Raw genomic sequence first — 13224 nt, forward strand, 5'->3', positions numbered from 1 at the left:
CTGGCTAAGGGCCATAGTCTCAGGATTTGACCTGTCTCTATCAGATTATGGCATATTTTTATTGTTTGCTTTTCTCATCTTACGGAGCTACATACAACAAAATATTGCCTAGAATCCATTTAAAAAAGAGACTTCAATGAACTTCACCAGTGCACTGTGTGATATGCATATTTATTGGAAACTATAGCACTTTGGGAATATGTATAGACTGATAGTGTAGTTTGTAAGGGCTTGTGCTGTTAACCCAAAGATCATGCCTTTCTGGTGGTGTGAATTCACCAGCAACAACTTGGATAAAAGAGAAACACTTGTCTCCGACGTGCTTTACACCCTGGAAACACAATGGCAGGTCAGCCGTGATTCTATTTGGAATCAACGGCAATGAGTTTTGAGTTGATAAGACTTAAGTTGGAAGCTTAGAGGAATCATGAGGGGACTGGGTGACTAGTAAAGCCGAACAGCAGAAGAGGAAATCAGGAAAGGCCAAAGACATGAAAGCAGCTCTGGAGTTCCCACAGCTGCTAGGCAGGACAGCCTGCAGTGATGTCCTGTGCGTGTGCCCACTTCATTCTTGGGAATTCTGGCGATTCAAATCCAACAAAGTTTCCTCGGGAGAAAGATGGGCGATCTCCTTCCATGAGACACAGAGGCTTCAAAACCTGATGTCAGCAATGATGAGTTGGTCCCAACTTGACGGCAATGACTTTGAGGTTTGTTTTTTTGTTTTGTTTTGTTTTGTTTTCATTTGACTCACCCCCCAAGGTACGCCCGATGCAGCACCTGACACCCAAACACTTCTGATGTGTCCTCGCAGGCTTGGAATGTGTTTCAGGAGGCAAGAAGCCAGAACCAGCAAAAGAAGTGGTTCTCAAAGATTATATTTACATTTTAATTTATTCCTCTCTTAAAACTGTAATCACCAGCATTAGAAAGAAAAAGAAAAGCAACAGTGTTGCTACTTTATACAGATCTCCGTATGGTCTGCTGCTTCTTAGTATTTCAAGACTTGAATAAAATAATCACTAACAATGGGATGGAACTTAGTGACCAGGGCTGCTGACGTCTCTCTGACATGTCCTCATCTTATTGTTCTAGTTTATATTCTTCATTTCCCTCACTGTTTAAAGGAAATTTTGTTTGTTCTTGTTATTCCATTAGAATACACACAAACAAAACAGAGCATTGGCACCATATTAATTCCTTCTTATAGCCACTCTGAGTGACAGTAGAACTTTCCCCATAGAGTTTCCAAGGCCATGAATTGTTATGAAAGTAGGCCATCACTTCTTTTTCCCAAGGATAAAGCTGGTGAGTTTGAACCTAAAAGTTTTGGTTAGAAGCTGAGCTCTTAGCCACTGCACCACCAGGGCTCCTCATTATTATCCAAGTTCTATCAAAGCAGGGAGTCTTATAACCATAAGTTAAGCTTAAAAACAAAACAGAAAGATGGGCTTAATTACAGAGAAGTGCTTAATTTTACATATCTCCAGAAAATTCTAGTGTTCCCAGCGTTAAAATTTGATCCTGTGGGTTTGGTAAGAAAGGGTTGCTGTGTTCTGTATTGCACTGTTCAATGGTTACTCCCTAGCCGAACTACAGAGCATCACAACATCACAGTCTCCCCTTTGGTTGAAGCTATCAACTGTGGATGTCCATTTCTTCCAATTTTGTTCTTAAAATAGTGATACAGCTTCATCTAGAACAGGCTTTGCTCCCCCACGTCAGTGTGTTGTGCAGTCAAGGTGGAGAAATCTGGTCTCCAGATTGTCAGTCCTAATCAGATTTCTTATACTTTTAATTCTATTGTGCTGGATGCAGCTGGCAGGCTAATCCAATCTTTAATTATGATTTCTTATCATGTCAACAGCTGCATGATTCCTTAGAGAGCCCTCTAAAAGACCCCACAGTTTTTTCAAATTAATGACAGTTCACAATTTAGATAGATATCACTATGAGGGTCTTAGCATCATAAAGAACCAGGGGAAAGATGTTCATGTTAGAGACGAGAGACGGGTGAATGGAATGGGGACGCTGGAGAACAGCAACGTTTCCCTTCTTGCTTGAGAAATTTTTAGAGTTATTTAGACTGTCAAAGACATAAATAAGAACTAGAAGACGCATCATCAGGGTTGGTAATGAAAACACCTTAATGAGTACATTTTAAAAACTTTAGCAGCCATTTCTTAAAAAGCTCAAGTTTTAAGGGAGGTGGTGAGGCAGGGGATGGGTATATAAATCTTTTCTTTAACATATTCCAGTGATATTTTTATTTAATGAGAATGTATAAATTTTACAAAAATTAGTAGACTAGAAATGTAGAGACAGGAGGTGTGCACGATGGCAAAATAGGCAGAAGAGTTTCAGTTAGTCTCATGCTGCTGTTGTTGCTGTAAGGTGTCATGAAGGCAATTCAGGCTCATACCCTTCCTCTTTATGGGAGACAGACAGATGGATAGATAGGTGGCCAGGTCCTGCCATCTCCAATGTGCTGAAGTCCATTGTGACAGTCACTGTGCAAAAACTTCTCACTGAAGGTTTTCCTCTCCTCCTCTAACGTTCTACTTTTCTAAGTTTGGACACACACACACACACACACCCATGCCTCCTGATAACAAAGTATGAAGACAACATATCCAAAGTAAGATGAAGTCTCACCATCTCTGCCTTTCAAAATCACCCTGGCTGTGCTTCTTTCAAAACAAATTTGTTTATTCTTTTCTTTTGACAGTTCGTGGTATATTCAGCACGCTTCTCTAACGCCACAATTCAAAGGTATAAATTCCTCCTCAGTCTTCTTCATTTATTATCTAACTTGCACACACATGGGAAGCAACTGAAAATGCCCTGGCTTGGGTCAGGTGCACCTTAGTCTTTACATTTACATCCCTGCTCTTTATAGCACTTTGAAAAGGTCCTCAGCTATAGATTTGCCCAGCATGAACTATCTTGAGTAACAATTCTACCTTATCTCGAAAAGCACGCAACTTTTTAATTACTTCAAAAGACAACCTTGTATTCATTTTGACAGCTAGATGACACAGATATTAAATATATTAAAGCAACAGGCTGACTGGTGACAGTCAGATCATGAGTTTATAATACCTGCTTATTAAATGTGTTGAACTTCAAGTTAGTATTCACATGTTGAAATATTTTAGGTCAAAACCAGCAAATATATCAGATCACTACCAAAGATTATGCTTTGAATTTAAATATTTGTTTATTTTCTACTAGTTTATTTACAAAATTCAAATATATTGTTTTCAAGGACAAATTCTTTCCATTTGAATTTAAATATTTATTATAATTTCCACCCCCTCCCTCAGAATTTCTATGAATGAAGCATGGTGTTGCTATTGTAACAGTTGAAAAATCCAACGTATAAGATCAGGTTCCAGTTGTAATTGGTTGCCTAGGAGATTTTCCAGGATTTTCTAGTCAGGTCTTTTATTTTCACTCTGTAATAATTCCTAAATGCCCTCTCCCTTATGTTTTTTTATTTAAAAAAATTAGTGATAGGTACTTACATTTATTTATTTTTCTAAAGGGGTACTAGTCATGTAGTGCATTACACGGTGGGTTGCAACTGAAAAGTCAAAAGTTCAAATCCACAAGGCATTCAGTGAGAGCAAGACAGTGTCCTTCCTTAAAGATTTACAGCCTCAGAACCTCAAGGTAGGGCCATTATGAGTTATAAGGCATTCGAGGTAGTAGTTTTTATATCACATATTCTGAATTTTCATGTGCGCCATTATTTACCTCGAAGGCGAACTATGGAAATTCAGATTTTCATGTCTTGCATTTTGCTACCAAAATCTGTGGTTAGAAGGAAGCTCTGGAATCTGGTCTATATTTTAAATGAAACCCCAAAATAAAATATACTGCTGCCAAGTGGATTCCAACTCAAAGTGACCTGACCCTGTAGGACAGAGGAGAGTTACCAACCAGCTTTGCAAAGCTGTAAGTCTTTATAGAAGCCGAATGGCATGTCTGTGTCCAAATATGCAGCAGGTGGATTTGAACCACCAACTTTTTAGGTAGCAGCCAAATGCTGTTACCATAACTGTCAACAGGGCTCCCTCATTTTTCACGAAAGCCTAGCTAATTAGGCTCTTCGGGGAAGCAATCATTTCAGGAGAGACTGACATAAGCAGCCAAAGGATTCCGTGCTGTCCATGTTTTTAAAGGGTTGAGTTGTGGTGCAGTTTGGGGACACCACGAATTTTTGTATTAACACTGTGAAGTAGATATTATCAGGACAACTTTAAACCGGAACCCCAGCCAGGTAACATGGAATAGACTTCTACTTGTGACACCACAGTGCGTGCCAGAGCAAGACAGGAATTCAGAGTCTTCAGTGACTGATTCTGAGGGAGCCGAATGCCAGGTCTTTCTTCTGAGGCATGCCTGGGTGCCCTTGAACTTCTAACCTTCCTACTGACAGCCCAGTGCACTAATAATATACACCACTCAGAGATTTTGTGGCCACTCTGTAAGTGCAGAAAATAATGACTACAGAAGTTACCTGGCCAAAGCCACACATCTGGAAAATGGAATTGAAGGGATTTAATTTCAAGTTTTTCTGCCTCTGAAAGCTGATATTTATCTGCACCACCAAAAAATCCCAGCTCTCACAGAACATGAAAGTGAGAAGCCCACTCTAGAGAGAACTTGACATTTTACCAGAAGCTTTTCTTTCCATTTTTCTTAATAATTTGTATTTAAATTATTTTACACATTTGCATATGATGCAACTTAGATTATCGCTGAGCTAGGACTCAGTTCTACAAATTGACTTTTTTTTTTTTAGAAAGAGGGATTAGTCTATTAAGCTTTACATTTTCTCCAAATTATTGAGGTGGGGGGCGGAAGCATAGACAAATGTCCAATATGTAATAGAATCCTTACACATAAACAGATACAGCATCTCAAGAGATTCGTCACCATTATCATCATATATATAAAATATCTAGAGGGGAAAATTAAGGTCATGTGTCTTATTGATAAAAATCACCAAGTCTTAATTGGATTTTTCTTTTCTCTTAGTTTTGATGGATTTCAAACTCAATGAGGTGTTCATATAGGATACAGAAATTTATTCTAACCAAGATAATTTATAGAGTTAATGAATTAACATTTTTGACGGGGTTTTAAGTATTTACAGAGTGATTTTAAAGTTTATGAGCAGGAGTAATAGCATTAATTTCTTTTTCAAACATTAATTGAGCAACTCATCTCTGTAAGCTGAGATGGATAACGGGAGATGGAGGTCCATATGGCAGCCCACAGGGGACCAAAACATCACCAACATAAATCAGAAAGTGGGCCCAGCCCTAAGTGGCTCACAGAGCAGACACTGTAATTACATCTAAGTCGGTCGAGCTCCCATCAACCTAAACAGCAGCCCTAGTGGAAATTGAACAAAACAGACAGGCCATCAGGAGGGTCCCCTTTGCCTCACCTCTCTCCTTTTTATTATGAGAAGTCCAGTTACCACCATGTGACCGGCACAGACCCCACTGTCAAGTGCGACTCATTCTGACAGTCAGATGACACTTGATATCAGAGGCCAGATTCATCACGGCAATTTGCTGTCGTTATTTTAATAACACATGTTATAAATCTTTCCCAAATGCATCTCCCAAGATGTGTCTAGCCCAGGGGAAAAAAAAACCCACACCAGAAAAGAAAAGAAAAAAAGAAGAACTGCTGAGAAGTACTCTCTAACTTGAACCTGTTGCTGGGTACCACGGAGTCAGAGTCAACCCAGAGCGGATCCTCGGGCAGGTTCTCAGAGGCAGTTAACTGTACAGGAGGCAACTGTCCATCCTTCTCCCAAAGAGCAGCTGGTGGATTTGAACAGTGCGCCCTTGAGATTGCAGTGCTGCTTCTTCCTACTAAGCCACCACAGCTCCCTAGAGGGGACTTGACTTGTAAACACTGGTTGAACAAGATATCATCTCCCTTCAGAAACTGAGTCCATTTCTCAACTCAAACTCTACTCATTGCTGTGGAGTGGAGCTGAAACCAACTCACAGCAGGTTTGCAGAGGCTGTAAGTTACACAGGAGGAGACTGTGCATCTTTCTATTGTGGAGAAGCTGGTGGAGAGAAATCATGTATCTTTGTGGAGAGAAACCATGTGTCTTTTTGTGGAGAGAAATCATGTATCTTTGAGTTGGCAGCACAGCTCCTTATCTAGCAGGCCATCACAGCTCCCTGCTAGAGAGTGTGGATGTATCCATTTGGGACAGCAAATTACATTTTAAAGTTCAGTTTTGCTTGATAGATGTAATTCTGCTTCATAGATGTAGTTTTGCTTGATATATGTATATATGATATACATAGATACGATATATATTAATATATGTACATCATATATATAATATATACATATTATATATGTACATAATTATATATTATATATGCATATAATATATGGTATATGTACATCATATATATTGCATATGTATAAGACTCAATTTTTCAAAATAAATAAGTGTAGCATTTTACAAAAGAATCTAATACAAGTTTTTCCCACCCCCTAAAAATATTTAATATCATTAAAATAATTATTTGAAGAAGCATTAGATTGTTTTCAACAGCAGAGAATAAGGTCTCATGAGCTGATCATTGTATTAGAACTTCTGGAGACCCTCTGGGGGTAGAGTCTACAGAGATTTGCACTAACACCAAAGTGACACACCTCCGGTGGTTCAAATCCAGCAGCCACTCCAATAGAGAAATGGGGTGTCTCCTCCTGTTAAGATTACAACCTCAGAAACTCAAGGGAAGGTCACTCTTAATTGGAACCAACTTAACAGCAGTGATTTGGGGGTTCTTTTAAACAAAAAAGAGTAAATTCTTTCACAAAAAGATCAAATAACAAGGAAGATAGATAACAGAAAAGCCAGTGCCCTGTCTGTAGGAAACCATCAGCTATATCTGCTGCATGGAGGACACACAGATAATAATGGCCAATATTAAGAATGAGAAGTAGGGCTTTATTGTATTACCACACATATTAGAAGGATAATAAGAGCCATTTGGGGCCAATGATTTGAATAATTTACAGAAATGGACAAATTCCAAAGAAACCAACTTACCAAAATGGATAAGAATTAGAAAAACTCTAAATTGTCTGTATCTGTTAAGAAATTAAATGTGCTTTTAAAAAAAAAACTGGTCCTGGCCCCATATAGAAAATTCCAGGCCCAGAATTCTTCCAAGCATTTAAGGAAGAAATAATTCCATGCAAGCACCTTGGGGGAGGGGGTGTGGAGAGAGATAAAAGAATCCTTTTCAACATGTTTTGTGAGTCCAAGAACAACTTTACTATCCAAATCTAGAAATTTACCAGAAAGAATATTAAAATCTAGTCTCATTCATGAACAAAAATACAAGCATCCTGCACAAATGGTGGCAAAATTATTTTAAGGCTATAAGGATGCTAGACCATGTCTAAAACAAATTTATTCTAGAAATGAAAAGATTGCCTAGTATTGAAAAACTAGTCAGTGTAATTAATCATACACAAGGAAATATGCCCTTTTCAACAGATGCTGGGAATGCATTTGATAAAATTTAAAAGTCCTGCAAAACTCTTAGCCAAATAGAAAATTTCTAAAATGGTTAAGTAGCCTAAAAAAAAAATCTTAGAGCAAGCATTAAAAGTGTCTATTACTGCTGTCTAGTAGATCCTGTCACTGAACATATACTGAATATTCTAACTGGCAGTGGGCATGAACAATATCTTAAAGCTAATAAAGATTAAAAAAGAAGAACTCTAATTGTCTTTATTCCTAGGTACCATGATTAAACTTGTAGAGAAAACATTGTTCAATCTACTTTGATCTACAATCAACGTCCATGGTCACAACAGTCAAGAAATCAAAAGACATACTGGATTGAGAAATTCTACTATTGGGGTTTCTTTAAAGTGTTGATGATCAAGGAATGTAGATTTTAAACATCCAAACTGCACTCAATCCAAGTCATAATTTCAGTTGCTTAGTATGTATTTGAAAATTGGACAATTACTAAGGAAGACCAAAGAAGACGAGATGCCCTTAAACTGTGCTAGGAAGACAATTTAATATCTCTCAGACCGCCAAAAGAGGTGCTGTCTTAGAGGAACTGCAGCCAGGGTGCTCCTCAGAGACAAGGATGTGGCCTTACAAACTTTGGACACATTGTACGGGGGGCTATTTCTTAGGAAAAGACATCATTCTGGAAAAGATGATGACCAAGAAAAAAGAAGACCCTCAGCAAGATGGATTGGACACAGTGACCCGACAATGAACTTGAACATGACAGAGGTCATGAAGGTGGTGTGGGATGGAGCCGGTTCCGATCTACTGTTTATAATGTTTCTATGAGTCAGAGTCAGTGCAGTGGCACCCAGCAACAACACAGAATAAATTTAGAAGTCTGTACGGTGAAAGGATGGATGGATAGATAGATAGATAGATAGATAGATAGATAGATAGATAGATAGATAGATAGATAGATTAGATAGCTAGATGATAGATAGATAGATAGATAGATAGATAGATAGATAGATAGATAGATAGATAGATAACATACATACATACACACACATGTAGATACATAGATATAGACAGATGAAATAGATTAAAACTGAGAACCTCTGTTCCCTTACCAATGTTCAGACAGTGGAGAAACCACAAAAAAGAGAAGACATTCTTTAGCATAGTTTATATCAAGACTGTACAAAGAACTACAAAGGAGCAAGAGGGAGGCAAAGATAAATGATGAATAAATCAAAGCAATGGTGAACAGCCTCAGCACCAGGGGCAAAGCAAATTAAAACTAAAAGGGGAGCATGTGAAACACTGATGAGAGTAGCTGAAATTGAAGGGGAAAATAAAAAGCTAAGACCAACAAAAATTGACTATACCAAATGTTGTGAAAAATGTGAAGTAAATGGAATTTTTGTACACTGCTGCTAAGAGTGCAAATTAAAATGGTCTCTATAAATACTCTTTACATTGACTATGGATGTTTAACATCTACATATTTTATACCAGCTACTGCACTCTCAAAAGTCCCTGCAGAATTATTCATTGTGGTCCTAGAATGAAAACCACTCACAGATCCAATCACCGAAATGAAAAAGAAATTGTGAAGCATCACTTGAACAAATCCTCTGGAACAATAGAAATCAATCAGCTACATCTACACAAATGTGTTTAGAAAACTTGTTCACCTCAACAAAAAGCTCATTGCCATTGAGTCAGAGCCAACCCATTGCTGACTGTCCAACAGGTTTGCAGAGATGGCAAACCCCACCAGAGAGAAACTGCCCACGCTTCCCCCACAGAGCTGCGGGGGGATTCAAACCACCTGACTCTGGATTGGCAGCACAACTCCTTACCTACGTGGCCACCAGCAGTCCTTTAATGTTAACCTTAGCAAGGTACAAGAGGTACATACTATGTGGCTTTTTGTCCACAGAAATCTTAAAATAGGCCAGGTTAATCTGTGGCACTAGAAGGCATGGTGGTGGTTGGGGAATGGGAGAAAGCTAGGAGGAGGTCTTATGGCTTGGTGGTAAGGAGTTATGTTGCTAATCCAAAGGTATATAGTTCAAATCCACCACTTGCTTTCTACGAGAAGGATGGGCGGTCTCCTCCGGTGAGATTAACTGCCTCTGAAAACCTGTTGCAGGGTCAGCTCCTACTCCATGGTACACAACAAGAGAGGGAAATAGTCATGATCAGAAGAGTACGAGAAAATGCGTGTTGTTATAGTTTAACACATCTTACAGGGTAATATTTAAATGGATGTGTTTACTTTTTAATAATTAATGACCTATATGCATCTCAGATACTGTGGCAAGATTGTAGGTTGGTTGATGGGCTGCCAACTGAAAAGAAAGTAGTTTGAACCTACCGGCTCCTCTGCCAAAACCAGATGAAGCTGTCTCTTCTCCTAAAACTCAATCTCAGCCCCCAGAAGCTGAGGGTCACTAGGAGGTGGAGTCATCTCACCAGCAGTGGGCTTGGGAAACAGCTGCCTGTATCTTTTTTTTGTAGACACAGGTTGTACTTCCATACAAAAGCTAGCAAAAAAGGCAATGCTAACTACAGAAAAGAATTACGTTCTTAACTCTGTAAAAGATACTTCCCTAAAGACAATCAAAACTTAACTTCTGCATCTATTTATCTAAAAGCAGTAAGATTGTGAAGAATACCTCATTAAAATTGTCTTTTTCACTTTTGTGCTTTTCTCTAGATCATTAAGAACACTATGAGAAGTGCCTTTCAATTCGTATTTTAGATATCATATAATTTATCATGCATTATACCATAAAGAGCTCCATTAGCGTCTTTGATTTTGCCATTAATATTACAAAGAACAATGGAATTCTGATGACCGTTAACATTAGGAAAACTATTGTTCAGACTGAAGGGACACAGTACTGAGCTCCCCAACAGGGGCATCACACAATTTAAAGTAAACCACTCCTCACTCACCTCCACAGCCTCGTAATAGTTATGTTTCTATACAGACATTCTAATACATTGATTAGTCTTCGGAGTGCCTCCAAATGCCACTTATTTATTAAACGAATGGCTAATAGTTTTCCCAAGTGGGAAACTAATGATCAAGTAATCTTTTTAAGCAGATTAAAATAATATATTCACTTTATTATACTTGGTTTTCAAAATCAGAATATTTAAAAGCTTGGAATGAGTTCAAGTAGACCTTACTGTTCCTTATTGTTTTAAGAGTCAATGCCAGTGATTTTGGCCTCCTTGGAGCCATTTGCACAGTAGTTCATTGCTGGCCGCTGCGTCTTAATGAGGCGTCCTGGTGGTGGGCTAGTCCCAGAGTGTCGAGGTGCTGACCAAGAGGTTGTCACTCGAGTGGTCTGGGGACAGGCAATCTCCTCTATGCTGTTCACCGCCTCTGAAAACCCATTGGAAGGTCAGCTACGAGTCAGTTCTGACTTGACAGCACACAACAACAACCACCACCACTGCTGTGAAGGAGAAAGGACAGTCCTCTCTTGTTAACAATGCACAGCCTCGGACACCTGATGGGTGGTCACTGGATGTTGGAACTGAATTGGACAACTTCATGGGAATCCTGACCTGCACTTTCTTACTAGACTCAGGTAGTGTAAATGGTTAATTTGCTCAGCTACTAATCAAAAGGTTGAAGGTTCAAGTACATCCAGAGGCACCTTAGAAGGGAAGTCTAGAGACCTACTTCCAAAAACGCAGCTACTGAAATACAGAGAATCTTACAGACCACAGTTCTACTTGGAAACACATAGGTTTGTCAGGAGTTGGAATTTACTCAATAGTGACTCTGTGTGTGTGTGTGTGTGTGTGTGTGTGTGTAGGTACTAGGAGAAGTTCATATGGCTTTTTAAAAAAATAAGTCACTGAATAAGCTATATAACTTTCAAGGTGTGCTAATTGTAGCATTGAGTCTTAGCAGACAGAAAGATTAATAGCCCTCGAAGTGTTCCTCTTCCACTGCCAACATTAAATTTTGCCAATTATTTTTAGAATACCCAGACAAAAATAGAATGCAGTATTATTTTGGACTTTAGACCTTTGGAATCTGTATAATTCAGTCACACATTTTAAATTTTACCTTAGGGATAGCTAAAAGAGAATCAGACTTCTTTATTTAGCAATACTGTAGTTTGGGGCAGGGTGAGGGGTGGTGGGAAGGCAGACTTTGCTAATTTTTCATCAAAGATACAACGCCCATCTTCTCCTGAGAACAGGAGGAGAAATAATTTGATAGGGTTTTTACTTGGTTAGAGCAGTTGGAGTAAATATGTATTTTTTTATTTTCAAGAACAAGAATACCTGACTAGTTGTGTTGCCTTTTGAAATTCTGCCATATATAATAATTAACAAAAAAAGCAAACCAGTAAATGACCCATATTCATGGATATCTTATTGACATAGAGACACGGAATGAAGGCTACCAAATGCATGTGCTTCATTCATAAATCTAATGGTCTCTATGATTTGGGAAATGAATGCAAACATCACACACTAGAACACTCAATAATTTATGCCACATGAAAATGAGTATTTCCTCCATGCAGAAACATCTCCCTCCCCCCTCAAAAAAACCAACAATCATGATTTCAACAACAAATGGAACACAACCTTTACCTCTTCCTTCCTAGGTTAAGGGAAATCGAGTATGTCCACTCACAATTTTGAGTGGAGACTTCAGTGACATGGAGAATAATTTGGGGTGAACTCCTAAGTGAGGAAATTTGAACAAAGTATATCTCTAAACCTTCATTTGAAAATAATGTTCAGTAAGATTTTACTTCTGTGAGACACATGTTATTCTATCATTTCCACATTCTGTTTCATCACCTCTACGCATCTCTTGCGGTCAGTTGGTCAAGTAACTGTCTTCCAAACTTCTTCACACAGTCAAGGAGGCACAACCAAGGCTCCATCTGTTTGCTGAAACACCTCAGTTGATAATCTCTTAATTCCTGGAGTCTCACGTTTAGTCAGGGTCTTCAAGAGCAGCTTGAACGTGATCCTTCAGTACCTCTGCTTCTTGATGCTGAAATGGTGTCGCGTTAGTAATTTTTACTGCTGTGACCCTGGGCATTCTTTCAATCTTGTTATGATGCCCCCTAAGTCATTCAACATTCTTCTTCTCAAATCTTTTAGTACTGCAACTGAAGGCTTGAGATTGTTCTTTAGGTCTTTCAGCTTAGGAAATGTCAAACTTGTTCTTCTCTTTAGTTTTCTAAGTCTGAGCATATTTCATTAGAACACTTTGCTTCATCTGGTATGAAAAACAACGAATACAAACTTTGCAAGTGAACCAGTGTTAATTAAAATTTTATATGAAAAAATAAAGTATTATATTCTTCTTTCTCATGTCATCTTTCTTTTGTTTCATTTCTCTAGTTCAAGAGCAAGTTTCAGAGTTTCTTCTGACGTTAAGTTTTGGACTTTTCTTTCTTCCCTGGCCTTTTACTGACCTTTTCTCTTCTTTAAGTAACATCCTGATGTCATCCTGCAACTGGTTTAATCTTAGATTGTCAGGGCTCAATGCTTCAAATCTATCCTTCAGTTCACTTTTAAATGCAGATGGGATAAACTCAAGGTCATATTTTGGCTCTTTGTGAAGCTGTTTAATTTTCTTCCACTTTAGCCAGAACTTGTCTATGAGAAATTTATTGTCTCTCTCAGTTGGCTCT

At 38.5% G+C, this 13224-nt stretch overlaps 1 protein-coding gene across 2 annotated transcripts in view; it reads right to left on the reverse strand.

Moving 5' to 3' along the window:
• The window catches only part of CNTNAP4 (contactin associated protein-like 4), a 329264-nt gene that overhangs the window by 164714 nt on the left and 151326 nt on the right, over positions 1-13224 (reverse strand). The gene's annotated exons all lie outside the window — the stretch shown is intronic.

The sequence above is a fragment of the Elephantulus edwardii genome, unplaced genomic scaffold (assembly GCF_000299155.1).
Source record: "Elephantulus edwardii isolate Elephantulus edwardi_28Jun2011 unplaced genomic scaffold, EleEdw1.0 scaffold00072, whole genome shotgun sequence".
Lineage (NCBI taxonomy): Eukaryota > Metazoa > Chordata > Mammalia > Macroscelidea > Macroscelididae > Elephantulus > Elephantulus edwardii.